The following is a 23,953-nucleotide window of genomic DNA, read 5'->3' on the forward strand; positions in this document are numbered from 1 at the left end:
GCGGCGAAATCTGAATTTTGACTTGTTTGTCCATTTTGTCAATTGCCATTTTCTGCTTGTCCGTATGGAAGTTATAAAGTAAATTCTGGTAAAATTTCACTTGTCCGTACAAGCTTTGGGACAACCTGGGCAATACGAACAACTGAATATGCCGCCCCTGCCACATGAATCAGAGGTGGAGAACGAATTATTTCAGACATAATGTCTTCAAACAAATCATCACGGAGAACATATGCCCTGCCCGGGGATCAAACTCACGACCCCACGATCCATAGATCTGTGCTCTTCCTACTGAGCTAAGTAGGCGGGTTTTACCATTTCAGGGACCATAAATCTGGAAATAACGGGCGGAGCCAGATGAAAAAGAGGAGGTGCGCAAGACTCATGCAAGGTTTCATCAATTCAATCAAATACTTTTTGAGTCTGGCACACCACAAACTTTTTTTCGGATGGACAGACGGACAGGCACACTAACAAAACTAAATCTATATGACACAACCACTCATAGTTTGGGCACAAAAAAGATTGAACAATGCTTGTCAAAGTTATGGCCTAAGATCTTATATGACCTTTGACCCTAAGTATGACCTTGACTTTTAAAATAGGGGCATTATGCCAAATACAAATCTAACAGTTCAATGCATGTCAAAGTTATGGCACGGACAAGCTCTAATGACCTTTGACACCTAAGTGTGACCTTGACCTTTGAGATAGGTACCTGCGCAACACTCCATCTCATGGAGATAAACATTTATGCCAAATAAAAAAAAAGACTGCTTCATACTTACCATAGTTACGACCCGGTCAAGCTCTAAAATGACCTTTGACTCCCTAATGACCTTGACCTTTAAGATAGGAATCTGGGGTTTGCAAGCCACACTCTGTCGCATGGAAGGTAACATTCATGGCAAATATAAACAAGATTCCTTTATGCATGTCAAAGTTATAGCCTGGACAAGATCTGACATGACCTTTGACCTCAAAGTGTGACCTTGACCTTTGAGATAGGAACCTGAGGTTTGCGCACGACACTCCGTCTCATTGAGGTAAACATTCATGCCAAATACAAACACCATTGCTCCATGACGGAAGCACGTACTAATGCACACACCAACTAATGCACATACACCAAACAGCCATTAATTTTGGACGACTACATCTTCGATTCTGCAAGCTGGCTTGACAAATAGATCACTACATCAAAAACATCCCTACTGGCTTACACATTTATAGTAATACCTTTGCTATCAACGACTGCATTAATCAACTGATGGCTTATTTGCAATGTTATGTAGACTACATTTATTTCATTAAATTGAGCCTTTAAATGCTCATTCCCTACCTTTCTGTTATGTGTATCAAAGAATAATTCATTATGCAAGTAATAACCTGTCAGATGTGGAATCTTATCTCAGATGCTGAAATATTCACTTCTGGCAATTGCTCTCAAATATCTTGTTAAATCCATAACCATATAATGTATTGGTTTTAGAGCAGGAAAACAGAAACTCGAAACAGCTGAATGAGAGAAAAAATGTAAAATGTCACAGTACACTAACTGTAACAGATGTAATATTAACATTTCCACAATAAATAAACCCAAGTTACAAACACCACAGGATGCACAGTGCAAGTTCACAAGCATGCCAGAAAATACATCTATACATGTTTCTACAGGGACAGGAAACAATAGGGAATACTTCCCATTGAGGAAACAATCAGTGGGTTCCATTCTGTCAGACTGGGAAACTTGATACTGAAAATAGTATCTTGCTTCCTGAAGAAAAATCACCAATTTTCACTTGTTTGTTTCAAAAGGTCCCGTGCATAAGAATATACATAATTTATCATGATTAATAAAATACACCATTGTGAGCCTGACAGACCAGTAACAATATTAGGTTCAAAGATATATTATGAAAAGGTAGACCTTGCGCATAAATTGCAGTTAGTCACATTTATGCCATTTTCACATGCAAAGCAGGGAGCATTAGATTCATAGATTCGGGATGCACTATGACAAGACTTAAATATTAGGGATGGCAACGAATAGCAATTTTGGTATTCGAATATTCGGTCAGCCTTCCGAACGAATATTCGAATATTCGGTCATCAAATGATCGACAAATCAACTCAAAATCTTATAAATTTATCGTACCCTTAGCAGCGATCTGCATTAATTCTACTTTCGTTTACACCGGAAGTAATTTAGACATTGACGAATTCAGACCGACTTATCGTTCTCATCGCTTGTTCATCTTTTTGAATATAAAATATTTGTTATTTGCCTCCATTTACATATAATCTATATAGGTTTTACTAATTTTAACATGTTTTTACAGGGATGTAGTCCCCCGTATGTAAGGTTCTCTCCACACATATTACACGTAGCCGACTTCTTATCGGATGATCGCGTGAAATACTTTAAAAAGACAGGCGGCATTGCTTGCATTTTGACAGTAGAATCACCTAATAGCATGAACAATATTTTCGATTAAACGGGGTGTAAAATTAAGACTGTGGGGTGGTGGGGGAGGGGGGGGGGGGGGGGGGGGGGGGTCTTTTAAAAGATATATTTTGCGTAACTTTATCCTCTGTCTGAATATTGAGTAGATTCTACTATTTTTTCCATACGAAATTCATTTATTATCAAGACGAATCCGTTTTACATAAAAATAATATTTATCACATTTGACTTGTTTACAACACTTTTCGGCATTTTTCTTTACTGAAATACATCTTAAATCGACTTTGATTGAAATCCGAGTCATTAGTTCAGGTGCTTTCTGGTGATTTTTAATTATATGCGGTTCGCACCTACCGAAAACAAGGCGATTTGTAACGGATTTACATCAATTGGGGACCAACAAAATTTCTAAAGGTAAGCAATTAGCGGTATTTACTACAGAGTACGATGTCATCACCATAGCGATGTACAATCTCGGCACGCTAATATACAAAGTGACACGTCTGACAGCGACGGAAGCCATTTTCGCGCGTATTTACTATGAAAGCGAATTTTGGTAAATAAGATAAACGAACATACTGGTTCTTGCATTTGGTTTTTATTTATTTCTTATGATTTTATATTTTTTTCCGAATATTCGAATAGTGAAACAGTATTCGAATATTCGTGTCATGAACGAATATTCGAATATTCGAATATTCGTTGCCATCCCTATTAAATATCTTTAGTTTGAAAATGAATTAAATTTTAATAAACAAACATTAGATATTTTCATGAGTCAAACACAATGAGATCTGGTTCCAGCAGTCTAAGCACAATGCACAGTGACAGGAACAACATTTTAATTGTACAGTACAGCGACAGTAAGTGGGGGTATATACTTTGTGCAGTATACAATTAACTGAGATTACACCCCAAACATTGAAATGAAATGGTCTACTATCACAAGAAATTGAACTTTTACACATATCAAGAGCAGTTTTTTAAATACATAGGCAATTAAAAGACAAAACATCATACACTTATATTATCAGTACAGAAGTTTTTATCTCATCTGTCAACTTATAAGAAAGTTTTGACATAAAGTGTCTCTTGTTTCAAAAATAATGTATTTAAAATAATTGAAAAGCCTATCTATCCCATTTTTTTTTTTCGAAATCTAGATAAGAATCAAAAATATTTTCTCTGACCTAATGGTACTGTGTATATTCATATGTACTATACCCAACTTTTAAAAACAAACAAGTAAAAAAGTTGACTGCTTCCCGTACTGGAAGCTAGTTACTATCTGTAATAAAGTTTCCCAAACCTTGTTTCCTCTTCTGCTTACAGCAAATAATCAGCACCTTTTATGCAAGTCAGAATCAGAATAAGTGTCTTTTACAAATAACATTATATCAGTTTTTAAACAAATTAACAAATCATTGTTCAGTATTACACAGAAATCTAGAGAAGGAAGAAATGTGTTAGCAGACTTACCAAGTATAAAATCTCTTGATAAAACAATGACACACACTACCTGAAAATACAGAGAATGTTTCATTAAATGTCAGTAACTAAACATTTGTAGAATTTGGAAATATAATCAAATAGCTACAGCTTCCTGCAAACCCAATGTTCTGCTGCCTGGGAGCATATTATATATACTACTTGACTTCTTGCAAACTCAAAGTTCTGCTGCCTGGGAGCATATTATATATTCTACTTGAATTCTTGCAAACCCAAAGTTCTGCTGCCTGGGAGCATATTATATATTCTACTTGACTTCTTGCAAACCCAAAGTTCTGCTGCCTGGGAGCATATTATATATACTACTTGACTTCTTGCAAACCTAAAGTTCTGCTGCCAAACAACATATAGCTTGGATTCCTGTAAATCCAAAGATCTGATATGCCTGATAGCATACAACTTGGCTTCCTGCAAGCCAGAAGTTCTGATGTCTAAAAGCATAGAGCATGGCTTCCAGTAAATTTAAAAGTTCTGTGCTTGTCAGCATACAGCTTCACTTCCTACAAGCCAGAAGTTTTAACGCTTGTGAAAACGTACGGCTAAACAATGTTTAACTTCCTTCAAACCATAAAAGCTTGGGGCACATGATCTGTAGTCACAGAGGGCATCCTCTGTCATTTGCCAATGTAGCCAAATGCTACAAATTCAAAGAACTGGCTACAGATTTTTGAAAGTGGCGACAAGATTTTATTAAAATGTGGCTAAATACATGTATCAGCAGTTTTAAGCTTCAATTTGGCAGTTTCTATTAAAGAGTGGCTACAACTTTCTGAGGCCCACCAGAGGCCCTGAGGCAAAGACATGCTATTTTATTATAAAGGTCTCTGAACATTTTCCAGATATTCCCCATTGTTAAGCATCTAGGTATCAGTGTGTGCAGCTCCTGTGATACTTCAGACTTGCTATGGTTGAGAAGAGAGAAAATTGAAATTAAGAAATATCTGTCCCATCAATAGAACACAATGAATAAACCAAAGCCAAATGTTTCTTTTCCTTGCTGGAAATATTGCTGATAAGAGCAAGATAAGAACACTTATAAAAACACAAGATGATGTAGTTAGCAGTAAAAATGTGAGAAAGATTTTCCAGAGAGGTAAAAACTTAGCAGGGAGGAGAAACCTATTATTAAAAGTCTTGTTTTAGACTGGGTGACTTTTTATAATGTAGGGATAATACACGTTTTTTTGTGTATTAACGTCTGCAGAAGCCCGCGGGATTGTTTGTGACCGAGACCTAAGGTCGAGGTCACAAACATATCCCAAGGGCTTCTGCAGACGTTAATACACAAAACAAACGTGTATTGTCGCTATTCTTGCATAAAAAACATTACACGACGACTTTACGTATTGATTTCATATGTGATGACTTGACGATTCCGGTACATTTTTTATTTACCATTCCTGTTGTTCTTGGAAATGGTAAACATGTTTTAAATATCCATATCCAGGGCCCAGAAATAAACAACACTATCAAAAGCACATCCTGAAGGTTTTTAAGCGATTTTTTTTATCTCTCGTTATTACAAACATAAAACTACCAATAATTGTTCATATTATTTCACAATTTGGTGGACTCGATCACAATTTCAAGAATAGTAACTTTACATTCGAGTTATATTGAGTATGGACACAGTTGGAGTACGGATGAGTAGGAACGTAGTGTCAAGCTTCCAAGCTGTTTATATAAATTCTTCGAGAAATTAGATAAAAACATACCGACTGATACTTACCAAAATCATAAATATGATTCCTAAAAACAAAGAATCGCACAGGTAAACACGCGATTCTTTAACATTCACGGTTGTCTGCGAAATCTGAATTGACGCAGAGTTCTGAAAGGGGAGTAAACAAGGGTAGAAACGAGTACGAACATTAATGTAGCAGTGCATTTGGCTTAAGTTACTGATACAGTAAAACATTCTATGGATTAGATTGCATCTTTAACGCTTCAAGAAGAGGTTTTTATGAAAGAAACAAGACGCAGATACAAGATGTCAATCTGCGCAGAAATACGTATACGTCCCTGGGAAAGCATTTCAAAAATAAAAATTGGGTATTAACAGCACGTGAATTGCCTTGTTTGCACATGATTTTTCTCCCGTTAATACATGGGCGGATCCAGTGAAAAAAGTAGTTTTATGCAAGAATTTTCATTATATACTTTAAACTAATTAGTGCATGAATGACACATAAATATAAATTCCAGCTTACATGCATGAAGACATTCAATAGCTTTATTTGAACATTGTGCACAAACCTTTCTGCACAAAGACATTCAATAGCTGCATTTGAACATTCTGCACAAACCGACATTCAATAGCTTTATTTGAACATTCTGCACAAACCTTTCTGCACGAAGACATTCAATAGCTGCATTTGAACATTCTGCACAAACCGACATTCAAAAGCTTTATTTGAACATTCTGCACAAACCTTTCTGACATTCAAAAGCTTTATTTGAACATTCTGCACAAACCTTTCTGCACGAAGACATTCAATAGCTGCATAAAACTTTCTCCACAAACCATTTAAGTGCGAAGACATTGATTAGGTATGTTTAAACCTTCTCCACAAACCATTTATGTGTGAAGACATTCATTAGCTATGTTTAAACCTTCTCCACAAACCATTTAAGTGCAGGACATTGATTAGCTATGTTTAAACCTTCTCCACAAACCATTTATGTGTGAAGACATTCATTATGTTTAAACCTTCTCAACAAACCATTTAAGTGCGAAGACATTGATTAACTATGTTTAAACCTTCTCCACAAACCATTTAAGTGCGAAGACATTCATTAGCTATGTTTAAACCTTTTCTACAAACCATTTAAGTGCGAAGACATTGATTAGCTATGTTTAAACCTTCTCCACAAACCATTTAAGTGCGAAGACATTGATTAGCTATGTTTAAACCTTCTCTACAAACCAATTAAGTGCGAAGACATTGATTAGCTATGTTTAAACCTTCTCCACAAACCATTTATGTGTGAAGACATTCATTATGTTTAAACATTCTCAACAAACCATTTAAGTGCGAAGACATTCATTAGCTATGTTTAAACCTTCTCTACAAACCATTTAAGTGCGAAGACATTGATTAGCTATGTTTAAACCTTCTCAACAAACCATTTAAGTGCGAAGACATTCATTAGCTATGTTTAAACCTTCTCCACAAACCATTTAAGTGCGAAGACATTGATTAGCTATGTTTAAACCTTCTCCACAAACTAATTAAGTGCGAAGACATTGATTAGCTATGTTTAAACCTTCTCCACAAACCATTTATGTGCGAAGACATTGATTAGCTATGTTTAAACCTTCTCCACAAACCATTTATAAATGTGTGAAGACATTGATTAGCTATGTTTAAACCTTCTCCACAAACCATTTATGTGTGAAGACATTCATTAGCTATGTTTAAACCTTCTCCACAAACCATTTAAGTGTGAAGACATTCATTAGCTATGTTTAAACCTTCTCAACAAACCATTTAAGTGCGAAGACATTCATTAGCTATGTTTAAACCTTCTCCACAAACCATTTAAGTGCGAAGACATTGATTAGCTATGTTTAAACCTTCTCCACAAACCAATTAAGTGCGAAGACATTGATTAGCTATGTTTAAACCTTCTCCACAAACCATTTATGTGTGAAGACATTCATTAGCTATGTTTAAACCTTCTCCACAAACATTTATGTCAGAAACTTCAGGACACTTGTTTAGCTGTTTTTGGGTTCAAATATCGCCCCATTACCCTTATAATAAAAGTATGTTTTTTCCAAGAAAATTCCCCAGGAAAACAAAATAGAAATTAGCAAAGAAATGTAAAAAAAAATCATGAATATGTACAAAATTACTTGTTTCATCCTATAACTGTTAAGTCTAGTCTTGGAATCTCAACACATCTTCTAATTCATTTGATAACCTATAGTAAATGTCCACAAATCATAAACACTTCAATCTAAATTTCAAGTACCAAACACTTTTCATACAAGTGGACTGTTCTAAAGGAAAAGTGATTGTCAAGTACTATTTCATTACTTTCTGGTCCAGATAAGCAGGTTCAAACACAGCTTTATCCCACGCATCAGTTGTGTCCATCAAAATACTTTTCATGTGCTTTTAAAAGTATGGGCAACACTGTATTTCATACCTGCCATAGCAGTGCTTGACAGAATATTTTAATTCCAGACTGTGAAATGGTGCTAAAAAATGAGGCCGTAATTAAGAGATTGTTTGTACGCGGTAACACCACCCATAGTTTTTTGTGTTGGTAGGTAGGTAGTTAGGGAATTTTTTTGTAGTGTCATATAGAGGAAAAACAATATTTTCATCTGACTGATCAGAAAAAATGTTTGTCGCAGTGATTTTCATGGGTAGGACGTGTTACCACAAACAAATGATTTTTAAATAATAGCCTGACAAACAAGAGCTGTCTGTAAGAAAGCCAGTACTCAACTATTCGAATTGTTGTCCAAGAGGGAATATTACTCTAATGTTAAAATATCTATAGAGTTTCAATCCAGTATCTGCATTAGTTTTGGAGATAGTAACTTGCATGCAAAACTTTACCCAGAAGTCCAAAACGGGGCATACCGTAAAAACTCGAATATATCACGCTAGCATGTATATTACGCACCCCTGATCTTGTATCAAAATCTTGGGGAAAATGCTTACATTGGAATAATATTACGCACCGAAAATTCAGTCAGAAAAACATTGTTTACAAACTCGAAATCGGCCATTAGCGGCATGCGTTAAAATTATTTCTCGTGAAAATCGCAATAGCTGCATAATCGGTTACAGACAACTGTGACAATATCTGAGAGACAAATCTTTCTAAAGTATTTTAGAACTTTCTCAAGCTGTCAACACCTTAGTATGCTTTAACAGACGTGCAAACAAACTTCTCATAATTATGGGCACATCAAACGAGAAAATCGCGGTTAATTAGCATGTTTGTTTATATTTATCAGTAATAATTGGCTGGAGATAAAGAAATAACAATCTGTTTTAATTGCAATTTATTTGGGCATCCTTCAGTGGTTGGGAAAGAAATTTTTGCAATGTGAAAAATCCCCCCTTGGCCCTGAAATCAATGGGGGATTTTCAAACTCCATGGGGCTTTTTAATTTCAATAAAAAGTATCGACTAGAAAATAAGAAAAAAATATGAATTACTAAAATATATTTGGCTATGAAAAGAGAAAGCATGGTGGCCTGTAAAATCCACATCAACAGCACGTACAGCATACAATAATGACAATTGTAATTATATAATATTAACAAAATCTGATGCATCTAAAACACGTACACTTTCTAAATATTTCTCTAGTTTCACTTTCACTTATAAAACTGTTACAGTTCAACTTACCATAACTTTTTATAAAGAAATACAGAAATGAAAACGAAATGCAAAGCAAATCTGATTCATTTATATTCGAAATCTTATTCATTCTGTTGCGACAAATAAAATATTAAAATGTCAAACTTAAAAAACAGCGGTGATGTTGGCCATTTCTTTGACATCGGTAAGTCATCCAACAGTGGTCCTTTTCATCATGCTTTGCACTTTTCATTTCAAATGCAAATCAAAGAAAAACTTATCGATATACATTTCTTATGATACCAAGTCGAAAATAAAATTCACATTTTTTGCTGGTGAAAATCGTCAACATATTTCTTATTTTTATAATTTCTCAGCAACTACAGAACCAAAACTATGGTAGATTTTTCTATCGAACATTTTGATTGGATCGCTGCATCCAATCATAATTGGAAACACCTCGGAACGTGATTTAAATCGCATAAGTATCCCTCGAAAGTATCGCTACGACGCATCAATGACTCGGTCTCGATTTGATACTATTTTTAACACTGTGACTGAATAGTCTATTGCAGTCCCCTGGCCTATTGTAAAGTCGTCATCATACATGTGGTATATTTTTATCGATTTTTGCGATTTCTATAGTTCTTTTTCTGCCGGGATTTTCGCGCATTCTACTGGAATTTCAATGGGTTATTTTTTTATTGAATGTGTGAAATCGCGCATCGCTCCCTCCTTTCCCAACCACTGATCCTTGAAAGATAATGATTTCAATGATCAAACACCTACAGCCCGGAACCGCGAAATTTTGTATTTTGCCTAATTATTAAACTGACACATTATCCGATGCTCTGGATATGTACCATATTTATTAATTAGATTTACAATTACAAAAATTTTAACTCTCAATCAAAACCAACGTTACCATGTATCATGAGAGGTTCGGTTCCGTATGTGTTTTTAGACCCACTCAATAAAACACTCTTCAAGAGGAGGTTAAAAAAGCACGGCCCAAAATGTAAACACATGACAGTTGACAAAATTGTCCTATTTTCACCGATATTTTCGGGTTTTCAAGCTGGGAAAAAATGTTTGAAGCTCTACCTTGGTGTATATTACGCACCCCTTTGAGAAAATGAAAAAAATCGTAAGAAAACTGCGTAATATATTCGAGTTTTTACGGTAATTTGCCCAAAATACATGTCAGAGCTATGGGACTTGACCCAGTGAGATTGATAATTGACCTAGAAAAAGAAAAAATAAGTTTCAAAGCTATATGCCTTTAAATGATAACCATAATGTACTTCACTACTTGCACGGAAAACTTTAACCAGGATTTTCTAAGTTCAAAAATGGGCATAATTTGGCCAAAATGCATGTCAGAGGTATGGGACTTGATGCTATCACCTAACTTCATAACCCGGAGGACACATAAAGTTTCAATTCAATATCTGCATTAGTTTTGGAGTAACTTGCATGTAAAACTTTATCCAGAATTTTGCAAGTTTAAACGGGGGCATCATTTAGCAAAAATACATGTCAGAGTTATGGGATTTGACCCAGTGAGGTTAGTATAAATTGACCTAGAAGGGAAAAATAAGTTTCAAAGCTATATGCCTTTAAATGATAGCCATATGTACTTGCATGCAAAACTTTATCTAAAGTGTGACGCCGACGCCAGGGTGAGCAGAATAGCTAAACAGTAGACTATTCTTCGAACAGTCGAGTTAAAAACTGAAGAAAATTCTTTGAATCTGTTTGTAAGCTGATGTCTTTGTACCAATAAGTTATTTATTATTGGATCTGTTAATGACCCTCCAAAGTAAAATGTGCCAAGGTCACTATGATAAATGGGGAGGGGTAGGGGTGTGAGACGGGGGGAGGTGATAACCCTATATAATTAATTTGTTTTATCACCACTTATTTATAGCTTAGATCAACATGAAAATCTTCTTACCCTCCAAAAAAATATAGGGGCTCCCACATGACCATAAGTATTTAAAACAAAGGTGTAATGTCCCAGAATATAAAAGTTCTTTCTTTCGAATTCCAATTTGTAATAGGTATACATGTACATGTACATTTTTGTACTAGACCCAAATGGTTAGTGGCAGTGGTTTGTGGAGGAGGGAAGTGTAAATTGTTGCAGTCTGCACATCGTCTAATCACCACCTGCTATATTCCAGGTTTCAAGTCAATACCTTTATCTTTTAAGTTATGCTCTGGACATGAAATATGATGGGCAGGTCTGACCTAGACCTTTGACCTACACTCCCGTTCCGTGTACCCTACACATTGTCTCATCACCACCTACCTACATCCCAAGTTTGAAGTAAATACCTTGAATGGTTAATAAGTTAAGCCCAAGACACTAAATCTGACAGACAGATTTGACCTTGAACTCAAACTGTGACCTTGACCTTAAACCTATAGACCAGGTTCATGTTCTCTGCACATCGTCTCATCACTACCTTAGTATCTACATGACAAGTTTGAAGCCAGGGTTTCAGAAATCTGCAAATTTATTGGTAGCCCATTGGGCTACCAAAATTTTAATCTGGTAGCCCGAACATCTAAGTTTATTTGGCAACGGCCATTTTGGTTTATTTACTATGTGCTTCTATACTACAGTGGAAATTATTAGAGGTTTCATAATTTTAGCCAAACGCACACTGTTATAAATTTTGTTCTCTTAAATAGCAATTATCATTACTCCTTTTTCTCATTTTAAAAGATAAAACTACATGTTTTTAAACTGAGAAATAGTATCAGGAGTACTCCTGATAATTATTCTAACATGGCAATAAAAAAAGGAATGCAAATCAATTTTTATAAACTTGCAAATTCTTTAGAACTTACTAACTTAGAGCTGTATGAATTGTAATTTATCTCAAAATTATTTAAAGTTGATCCTGTCTGATTCTAAACATCTGTCTGGTTTAATAAACGTACTAGAACCGCGTATATAACGTCTCTCAGTTTCTTGACACTGTGTATTCACTTATCCGAATTTATGTTTGTCCAAAGAGCTATAAAAATAGATTGGCAACTTGAAAGGCATATAGAGCAAATCTCGCCAACCTCCCGTGACAAAAAAACGAGATCTCGTTTACCGGAAGTGGCGCTTTCTCCACGCGCCATTTTGTATGCGAAAGCAATTATTCATCGGTAAAATAATTATCACCATATGACCACGCTTCTTGTTATTTTAAATGTAGTTTTAAAGGTACAAATTGTAACTCCATGCTCGCCGTTGTTTGTTTTTAGTAAGATAACGCCGAATCACGCCCTGACACGAGCTCATGCGAGATTACAGCCAGTTGCCATTCTGTGTATTTTATACTTCTTTGGTTTGTCCAAAATTCTGTATACTTTCTGATATTTTGCAAAATCATGGTCGATTTGTTTGCATGTTAGGCAAGTATTTACATTGAAAAGCATAAACAATCAGTGTAAGCACTAAACTGCCTCAAAATCAAACATATCTGTTCTTTCTGATCGCTCGATAAATATTGAGGTCAGCGAAACCGAAAGTACACTTTGGCCGGTGGCGCTAAAATGACGTAATTTTAAGACTGGTTTGCATATTGTTTTAAACAATACCGATCAGCGACGATCAGTCTAAAATCACTCTTGCACATGTTTTTGTAAACATCTGCCTGCGGGTACGATTAAACGGTTAATTGTTTGCCGATTGTGACATTAGGTGGTAAGATAATTAAAGCCTCGGGCATGTATCTCTTGATAAACAAGGGGATTATAGACAACTATCAAAATTATATTTGAAGACTAAATTATTGATTTCCGGGCTACTCGTTACGGAGTTGCAAGGTAGTCCGGCGGGCACGCTCTGAAAAAATTTAGTAGCCCGACAGAATTTCCTGGTAGCCCCCGGGCTCCAGACATGGGATTTCTGAAACCCTGTTGAAGCCAATATCTTGAATGGTTCATGAGAGATTTGAAGCTAGTGAAGTTGCTATCAACAATTTCTTACTGGCAGATGGCTGTGTTTCGGATAATTATGGCATTTTGTTAGATCTGTTGAATGTTCCGCATACAAACAGAATGAAAAATGAAAAATAAAAAGCAACACATTTGTCCACCAGCAAAATGTCCCAAGTTGCATATAAGAATTCCACATCTCTGCACAAAATATCAGGGAAAAAGTCAGCCATCACTTGATTAAACTGAACAGAAAGTACAAAAATTTTTTTACAACTCACAGGCACAATATTGGACCTTGGATGAAAATTTGACCAGACAGACAAAACTCATTTTCATCCTAAATCATGCCAAAATAAACAATATGTAGCAAAATACGAGCTCCTTCAAAATGATATATACCATACACAAGGCCAGATACCAGATGTCTGAGCCTCAAGCAATGGGTTCACTTCACACCCTGTTGTGAGACAATTACACAAACTATCTATCACTATTTCACATATGCATTTACATGTATTTACATAATGAAACCATCCATACGTCTCTAGCCCTTTCTGTTCATTGGCCGGCCCTCCGGCTGAAAGTCCCAGCTAGCAAAAAATGCGCCAGTACAGAACAGTATGAAAACACCAGCTAAAATAAGGTTGTCAGCCGAGCACGAGTAAAATTCACTGGCCAATACTTACAAACTTGTATAATTAAAAACATAAATTAAGGTCACTCACAACAATCAGTAGAATCTGCTACATGCAATACCAATGTTTTAATTTTCCCTCAGTCTTCTGATTGCATTCTCCACTAAATCCAGGGCAAAATGTTGCAGTTCTGTCCGGAGGGTGTCACGTTTGGTCAAACAGAAATCACGATTCCAAAATACCAAAGGGCTGCTGTTCAATGGCGGAGAATGCATCTTGTAACAAAATTATCATCTGGTTAGACACGACAGTCCCAAATGAAATAATTTCCATCTTTGATAAGCTCCTAAACTAGTGATTAACCTTCAGCTTAAACTTTGCCGCATTTGTATTTTTCAACAAAGGTCTATTGATAGTATGCTTTCAATAACAGTCCCTGGTCAATCAAGGGCCTCTTCAATTGATCATATTTTCATTCTGCCATTACTGATTATGTTTAAAAGGGCCTTTAACACCTTCCATGAAACTTCACCTTCTATTCATGTATTTCTACAGGCAAAGCCATTACTGGTTACACAGTAATTAAACCACTTACGCCGATTACCAGCACGGATTCCCAGCAAGGCAAGGAAGCAAAAGGCAACTACTGACACTGTCACATAAGTGTGCAGCCAGCCTAGACTGAAAGAAGCAGATAGACATGGTAGCTGCACAAAGGCCTTCTACCTAGTTCCACACAGGCATCTGTTAACCAAGCTGATCAGAGGAATGACGGATAGTCATTTTTGACAAACAGACATCAGCAGGTTTTAGTATATCGATTTCAGACAATGCACCAGTGGTCAGCGACGTGCAACATGTGGCAGTCCTTGGTCCTTAATTGTTCATGGTCTTCATCGACGACTTGCCTGACAGTGTCCAGTCAAAGAAAAGGCTATTTGCAGATGATTGTGCAGTGTAGAGAGAGATAACTTCCAGTGACGATGTAGCTAACCTACAAAAAGACCTGAAGAAACTATGACTAGTCCTTTCATCCAGACAAATGTAATACTCTCTGCATCACTAAGTACTGACACTACAGCCAGGAATCCCATCAAGACAAAGAATACACTTAAAGGTCAAACACTACGGCAAGATATTTGGGGATGGACATCAATCTGACCTCTCCTGGAATACTCACCCTGACACGATTGTAAAGAAAGAGAATATGCTTGGATTCCTACAACATAACCTCCGCATAAACAATCGGGATACCAAAGCATCAGTATATTAAGCCCTTGTTACATTGAGTATTAAATGAACACCAGGGTTCCTCGCGGCCGACCACCAAGGACCATCGCGGCCATCCATCGCAATGCGATGGGTGTTCAAATGAAGGTTCCGCGCTGACTGTACTGTAGGTCTAACCTCACTTACCATTCTGTAGTCTGAACCAAATAATATACTGCATCAGCCGTCAGGAAGGCAGAGATGGTACAGAGCCATGTAGTCACGTATGCTACAAATTGCTATGTACAGGAACACAAGCAGTCTTACTGACAGTCCTGGAGAACAAAACAGCAGCTGATCAAGCTATACAAGGTAGTGAAAGCTTATGTCAACATTCATTGAAAAATACTTAAACGATTATTGTCTTTTTGTAAGAAAATCATCTGCCCAGTGTAGGACTCGAAATGCTTTTATGGCCTTGGAGATTTTTTTTTCAAATTTTTAAAACAAGGTTGCAAAACTGCACTTTTTTATGCTTTAAACATGGTCAGTGATGTTAGAAATCAACTTACTGATCAATGCTCTAAAGGCATAACCCCCTTATTTGTATTCATAAACCATCAAATTATCGTCCTGTGTCCTTGACATACATGTAGATCTATATTTTGCAAATTGCTTGAACATGTAATACGCAGTCACATAATTTCACATTTAGAAAGCCATAGTATTTTGAGCGAAGCACAGCACAGATTCTGCAAGCAAAGATCATGCGAGTCACAACTCATTATCACGATGTACAGGATTTAGCAGACGTTGGAGGTCAAGTTGATGATGCATTACTGTAGTGTTATTTCTAGTGCGACGCAGCGGGGCGCCCCGCCCTGCCCTTTTTTACTGCCACCATGCTGCACCTCTTGCCTTTGATCTTCTGCTAAATCCCGCCAATTTCCCTGTTGACATGCCTCGACGATTTTTTGATCAGCAAATTACGTCACGGCGAGTGCACACAGGTAATGAGAATCAATGAAGTGTTAAAACTAATTGATAAAGAGTATGGATCCTGTGAAATGTCAAAAAGGCGTTCCTAAGCAGCCAGCTGATTACCGAGCACGTGAAAAGTGCCCAAGATTTCTTTGTGCAAAATTTAGATTAGACTGTTGTTTAGTATAATAACAAGTATATATCAATGCAGTTTGATTCTACTGTAATTTAAACTAGAAAATGCAGAAATTTTAATGAATATCAAAAGTAAAAGTAAGTTTAGAATGTCCGTTCACGAGTCTTATTACTCCCGATGTCATATGCAATTTTTCCATATTTCGAATCAAAAGGTGTGAAAAATCGATAATCTGTGTAGACAAACAAGATCCGTTATTGAAAGGGAGGGAGACAATTTGCAAAATTTTTATTTGATCAGGCAGTTAATTGGCGATAATTAGATTATTGAATAACAAACTGGATAATTATAATCATCATTTTGTGAGCTTGATACTATTTTATGAACAATCGGCCGTTAGACGATCTATAGCAAATTTTCTATGTTGCCGAGGGTTAGTTTGGGCAAAAACTATTATTTCTGTCTTTTCTGACGAGATTTTTTAGAGCAATCTTAATAAAAAGCCAATAAAAAGTCTACATTTAAGAAAAATATGACAACTGTTGCAAAAGGAGCTCTTATTTTGAAGTATTTTTCGAGAATAAAACATGCGAAGGCATCGAACCCCACCCACTTATAGGCAATGTGCAAAATAAGACACTGCTTAAACAAAAAATTTTCTTTTTTGACATCTTTATTTTAAATGTGATTTTCAGATTTTTTTTTATTAAATGGCAGATGTTTATAAAAATGATAATTTTAGAAGTTAACAAAAAATAATTTTCTAAATAGCTTTTTAAAGGGTTACTAAAAAATATGTAATAAGTAAATTAACTTCTTGAGTGGTATGAGTACTTTGGTACATATACTGTAGTCCTACAAGAACGTCAATGCTATGCGCTTCGCGGTTGTTGGCATCATAATTTTATCTTCGGAAAAAAGCAGTGGCTCAGAGAAAAAATTCCCAGTGTGACCCCTGACTATTTCATATTCATATGAATAAGTTGACATTCTTGGTGACATTTTTTAAGAGAAAGGCTTGAATGGTTTAACCTAAACTATAAAGTAAGTAAAAAGCCTTTGTAAACTTTGTTACTGGTTTTGGGAAGATTTACCACTTTATTCTGTGACATTTAAGTGTGCAATAAAGATAAATGGAATACATATTAACTATAGACATCTAGAAATGCAACTACTGCTATGGTGACTTTCACATCTAAAAGAGCACCCTGCCCCTTTCTGACAGCACCCTGCCCCTTTTTGGCAGCACCCTGCCCTTTTTGAGCTCTAGAAATAACACTATACTGGACTTCAGTAAAGCATTTAACTAGGGGTGGGCGATATACCGCGGTAGACCGGTTATTGCGATGTTTTTTCCGACGATACGATATTGCGATATGATTTTCGAATACCGGTTATTTTATAACATTAAGTAACACTAACGTAAACCAAGAAGATTCACAAAAAAAAATCCTTTTCTTGCCAGCACGATTCAACTTTGTTTTCATTTTTCTCCTTTCATTTCCGGTGCAGGTAGCAGACTGGTTTACAGCTATTTTACGGACCCAATTCCACATAATAAAACCAATAAGAAAATTTAGATAAATATAATTTCTTATTTGTCAGCGACTCATTAGAAATTTTTCTATCAACTAGAATTTATTATTCATACAACAGCTATACCACTTTCCTCGTTTATAATCAGTGAATTGAGCAACCTGTGTCATATGATTGTATCCGTAAACCGAATGTAGTGCCGCACAATAAACTAAATAATATTTTGACGCAGCCTACTTTCACTTTTGAATATCCGGTAATCGGCGTCATAGCATGATAGCAACATGTCGGACTTCGAGATTGTTGAAAATAAAGGCAAAATCATCAACAGTTAATAGTATTTGTGTATGACAAATTGTCAATACTCCCCATAATCTAGTCAAAACTTTTTATTTTTTTGTTTACTGGTATTTTTATTTATTGAGAAGGTGGAGCAAACACTCGTGTTGTTGATACTAGTTAGTCATTTTACTCATTTTTAATTGAATAAATTTGAAAAAAGCAGTATGATTCATCATGTTTTTGTTCATTAAATAACTGGTACAATATATCCCAGTATATTGCAATATCCACATACAATATTGCAATATATCGCAATACCAATTTTCGTGGCAATACTCACCCCTACATTTAACAAGGTGCCACACCAATGTCTACTGGCCAAACTACAAAGTTAAGTTATGGTATACGTGGAAACTTGCATCACTGGATCGCTGATTTCCTCACAGGATGTTACCAGTCAGTCATTCTTGAAGGTCAACGTTCTTCTCGAAGTCCCGTAGCATCAGGGGTTCCACAGTGACAAGGCACAGTCCTTGGCCCTCTATTATTTTTTGTATACATCAATGACATGCCAGACTGTATCTTTTCTACACCATGCCTTTTCACATACGATTGTCTATTATACAGAGTAATAAGGTCAGCAGAAGACACCACTATTCTACAGAAAGATCTTGAAATATGGGAAAGCAAATGGCTTATGGAATTTAAGGTCATATCTTATGTGTTTTATATTTTCTTATGACAAATATAAATAACAATTTTAAGTCATTTTATCAATGATGGTACAATATCAAGTTAGCATGCTTATTAACAACACAATCTCATATTCATCGTATTTCAACTTTCAACAGACTCTTTTAAATGAAAAGATGTGCATTTATAGGGAATTTTCAAGAGCTCTAAAAAGGGCAAGGTACCGTACTGTTAAAAATGGGGCAGGGTACATATTGCGTGTTGCAAACCTTTGTCTACAACAATCAAAAGGTAGATTTCCATGGTTTTTGGTTATAAATGTATCTTTTGTAAGTTACTGCACTGTATATTATAGTGTGCAAACAATCTTTATGCAGAACTTAACATTTTATGACATTTCTAATCAAGAAAACTTGCAAGACAAAAATAATGACTGCAATCATAAATCAAACAGTATGTATTTATTAATCATAAGCATGTTATATAAACAAACAGAATTATGTTTGGTTTGTTTGTTTTTCATTTGAATTCATATGGAATTTCTTCTAGTGCAAATCTGAATTAGCAATAACTACAGGAAAGATAACTCCTGCAAAGCCTTGTTTCAGGATTTCCAAAAAATGTGTCCACAAAAAAATTGAAATGCCCGTGTTCACTTTTCAAACCTATCTTATCATGTTACACAGAGGGTATTTAAAATACTGTATGATTTTCAAGACTTAAAAATGTGCAGATTAGAAATTATACATTGTTTTCCAAAGTGACAGTACCATTTATTTGAATGGGGCTAAATTTTCAGTCATATTTTTTTATTGAATGGCTTCATAATCTCTCTAAAGAAACTAGGAAAATGTTCCTTTATAGTGGATGAATAAGTCATATCAAAATAGATCAAATACATGTAGTGGAAAAAATGCAATTAAATGCGGACACTTGCACAAAAAACCTGAAAATGTTGTTACGTGTCAAAATCTAGGACACGACTTTAACACCACATAAAACTTTATCAGTAATATTTATGTTCAAAAACACAACTGATTTGTCATTCATACACATTTTAAGAGTCCGAAAACATAATTTTATTCCTGTAAATCAAAACTAACAAAAAGTGGTGGTTGTTGCTATCTGAATACATTTTAAACATGTTCAATAAATGTCATTATACTTTCATATTACCGAACATACCGTTGATACTCATGTAAAATGCGCAGTTTTATGACCTCCAGGGCCAACCCCGAATTGTGAGCACGTAGTATTCACAAGTATATACGATTTTGCAACTTAAAAATAAGTTTATTTACGATTTTCGCCATTAAAAGGGAAACTACTCTCAGCGCTAATTGCCTACACTAAAATTTAAGATTGCTGTTACATTCTGTAAAAGATCGAGTGTTTGTTTGTTGTTGTTTTTGTCCTTAAACAATTTCAATTTCATGTAAATTTAACATTATTTTGATGAAAGAAATATAAAAATCATAGATATAACGATACTAAGTAATTAAAGATCGAGTATCATCTCCAACCGAGATCAAACTGTGAACAACAAAACTGACACCTCGCTAAAATTAAAAACAGTTTTACCGGATCATCAAATACACAATAACTTCGTGGGAAAAAAATGAAATGGACGCACCATCTATGCTTGAAAGTTTATCTTTGCCAAGGCTAAAAGAACGTTGTGAGATCAGCAAAACCATTATACTTTATAAAGTAGTGTATCAACTTACTGCTATCCCATCGGTTCCATAACTAATCAGAACAAATATTAAGTCATCAAGAAGTCACAGCATGTGATTCATAGTCCCGCATTCAAGACTTCTACTCCACGAAGGCTCGTTCTTCTTGAGTGCAATACGGTTATGGAACAGTCTTCCACAAAAATGTTTTTACTTTTAATTGTAACAAGAGTGCCAGAATGTCACAATATCAATATACGCCCGTCACAGCAAATTTCTTTACACTAGCACCTGTATTTGCAAATGGAATTTTAATTTTGTGGTTGTTTACAATGTTTGTTTTTTTAGAAATTATTGTAATTCTTTTATTTTTCTAAGTCCACAAAAAATCCTTACCAGGTAGAGATACCTTAAAAAACACCAAAAATTTGAAAGTAACATCAATTCTCAGGTTTGGAGTTTAACCGAAGAAGAAGTGTACTGCTCTTCTACACAGCCTATGCGCAAGCGGTAAAACCAATTGCTTTACACGACTGTGTACTATGATTTATCCTCCATTATTTTGGTCCTTCTATATTTTGACAGTAAGATTGCCCGTCACAAATATAAAACAATCTGACTGTCTAGACTGGGTGCTACCAACTGAGCTAACCTGGCTTCTGGTTAACCAGAAGACTTGGGTCACTACATCATGACCAACTGAAAACCACTAAAGAATAGGCTATGTGTCCAGTTGCCGGTCGGCTAGAACACAGGCTATGCATCGGGTTACCAGACGTTCCTTCCATTTTTCCCAGTCTTGTTTTTTCTTTCCTTTATTATTTTATTTTTCTTTTAAGTTCCAAAACATAATGGTCAGTGCTTGACTGAAGTTTTGTATTGATGTAGAAGTAGAAAAGAATCAGAATCTACTTAGTAAATATAATATTTACAGATTTTTTTAAAAATTTTATGTCACTCAAAATCTAATAAAACTTTTAACAGAACAAAAATATATGATACCTTTTGTCAGTCATACTTTTGATGAAAAGACGTGTTCAGTAGGTCATATAATTTAGAGTTAACACAACTTTATAAGCAATAATGTGATAACTTACCCGAAAATCAATTTAAAAACAAAACAAAGAGAACTTCCGACAGACCGTCGCCATTTTACGTCCACAACGAGGCTCATTGCATTAATACCAACAATAACCACATTCACCCAAAAGATAAACTACTGCAAAGAAAGCACAACTCGGTTCTCGAATAAGTGAATAATTTCTTTAAAGTTTAAATGGATGCCAATTGGGTTTTTATAGCTCATATAGCTCGGAAAAAAGCAATTAAGAAAACATACTTTGTTTTCAATTTCGATGCTAACAATGATGAAATATGATGAAATTAACTGTATTCTGCAAGGTAATAATGTAATAGATATTTTTGGAATATGTGAAACTTTCTTATCTGAAAAGGTTGCTGAACATGAATTATTTATTAATGGCTATAATATTGTTCGCCGGGATAGGATAGATAAATCTGGTGGTGGCTTGTTGGTCTATGTTAATAATAACATACCTTTCTTACGAAGAATTGATATTGAATCTCATGACATAGAATGTATTTGGTTAGAAATATGTTTTCAAAACACTAAGCCGTTTCTAATTGTCTTTACTTACAGGCCACCTAATTCAACGCAGTCTTGGATTGATCAATTTGAAAAGCAATACTGTAAAGCAATAGACTATTGTGATGAAATATACATGTTGGGTGATATAAATATTAATTATTCAAATACTTATGGATTTGAAAATAAGAAGTGGGAATTTTTTGTTTTAAAGTATGGACTTACTCAATTGATTACTTTACCAACAAGAGTTACTAAGACTAGTACAAGAACTATTGATCATATTTATACTACACATATGGAAAATGTTATTCAGTTCAATGTCTCAGAATTAAGTTTAAGTGACCATTATCCTGTAAGTTTTATACGTAAAGTCAGTAAACACATTAAATTTGTAAAGCATAAAACCATCACTTATAGATCGTTTAGTAAATTTTCCGAAGAAAACTACCTACATGACTTAGCCTTGTCCGGTATAGATGATGCTGCTTTTTTCAGTCAACTGATATTTTGCATGCGGCTCAGTCAGGTTTCAGAAAAAAACGCTCGTGTCACACTGCCTTAATTCACCTTGTAAATAAATGGTTGAAAGAAATAGATTCGGGTAATGTCTTTTTCTTGACTTCCGTAAAGCATTTGATTTGGTTGATCACGAAATTTTGCTTCAAAAATTGAAATTGTACCATTTTTCTCCCTCCTCTGTTGGCTGGTTTCGATCTTATCTTTCAAATAGAACGCAGTCTGTTAAATTAAATACTAGTGTTTCTAATGAATCATTCATAAAAACAGGAGTGCCTCAAGGTTCAATTTTAGGCCCTTTATTGTTTCTCTTATACGTTAACGATTTGCCTTTACATTTGAAAAATTCTAATCTTGACATGTATGCTGATGATTCAACTTTATATGTGGCTGATCGGTCAGTTTCCCTTATTGAGACAAATTTACAGTCTGACTTACATATCATAGATAAATGGTGCGCTGCAAACAATATGGTACTTAATCCTGTAAAAACTACTTCGATGCTGATAGGTTCCCAGTATAAAATAAGACATTCTGCCTCTCTGAATCTAACAGTAAATAACTGTCGTATAAGTTTTGTCACAAATCAAAAAGTTTTAGGTGTACATATCGATCAGCATTTAAAGTGGGATGTTCACATAGAAAATGTCTGCAAAAAAATATCTAACAAATTTACACTTCTACGAAAGATCTCAAAATTTCTTACACTAGAAATGAAACAAATGTTTTATAATGCCTACATCATTCCGATTATTGACTACCTGCGATAATTTGGTGTAATGCTCCCAAAACATACTTTTCAAGAGTATCTGTGTTTCAGAAAAGTATTGCTAGATGGATATTAGCAAAACCTTTGTTATCTTCTTCTGTTGCTATGTTTAAAGAACTGAAATGGCTTTCTGTCGAAAACAGACATAAATTACATATAGCTGTAATGACGTTTAAAGCTCTACATGGTTCAACCCCGGAATATATTACTCAGTTGATTACTGTTTCCGACAACAAGTCATACAACCTAAGATCTAATTCCCAAGGTTTAATTACTCATTTCAGACTAAATTCAGATTATATGAAACAATCTTTCAAATTTTTATCAATGAAACTGTGGAATTCTATACCAGTTATTATCCGAAATGCAGCGAATGTGAACTCTTTCAAATACAGTTACAAAAAACTTTTATTTGATGAAGTCTGCACTGCATAATTATAATGCTACAGGTGTTCAGATCAAATGTGTTTTTACCTTTTGTTGTTTTTTATATTGTATTGTTTTAATATGCATTTTTTTAAAATACTCTGTACCTTGTTGAAGGCCTCATTGTAAATATGTGATTTCTTTTGTATCTGCTTATGTGATTGCATAATGAGTTTACCTTCGTAAAATAAAGAAATTATTATTATTATTATTATTATTATTATTATTATTATTATT

At 35.0% G+C, this 23,953-nt stretch overlaps 1 protein-coding gene across 1 annotated transcript in view; it reads right to left on the reverse strand.

The window, feature by feature from the left end:
- The window catches only part of LOC123541921 (neogenin-like), a 152,479-nt gene extending 130,897 nt beyond the window's left edge, over positions 1–21,582 (reverse strand). Inside the window, exons 1-2 of the mRNA XM_053531222.1 lie at positions 21,494–21,582; positions 3,947–3,986 (exon numbers count right to left, since the gene is read on the reverse strand). The gene's annotated coding sequence lies outside the window, so the exon portion shown is untranslated. The remainder of the gene's footprint in view (positions 1–3,946; positions 3,987–21,493) is intronic.
- Between the last annotated feature and the right edge of the window lie 2,371 nt (positions 21,583–23,953).

This window comes from Mercenaria mercenaria, chromosome 19 (genome assembly GCF_021730395.1).
Source record: "Mercenaria mercenaria strain notata chromosome 19, MADL_Memer_1, whole genome shotgun sequence".
NCBI lineage: Eukaryota > Metazoa > Mollusca > Bivalvia > Venerida > Veneridae > Mercenaria > Mercenaria mercenaria.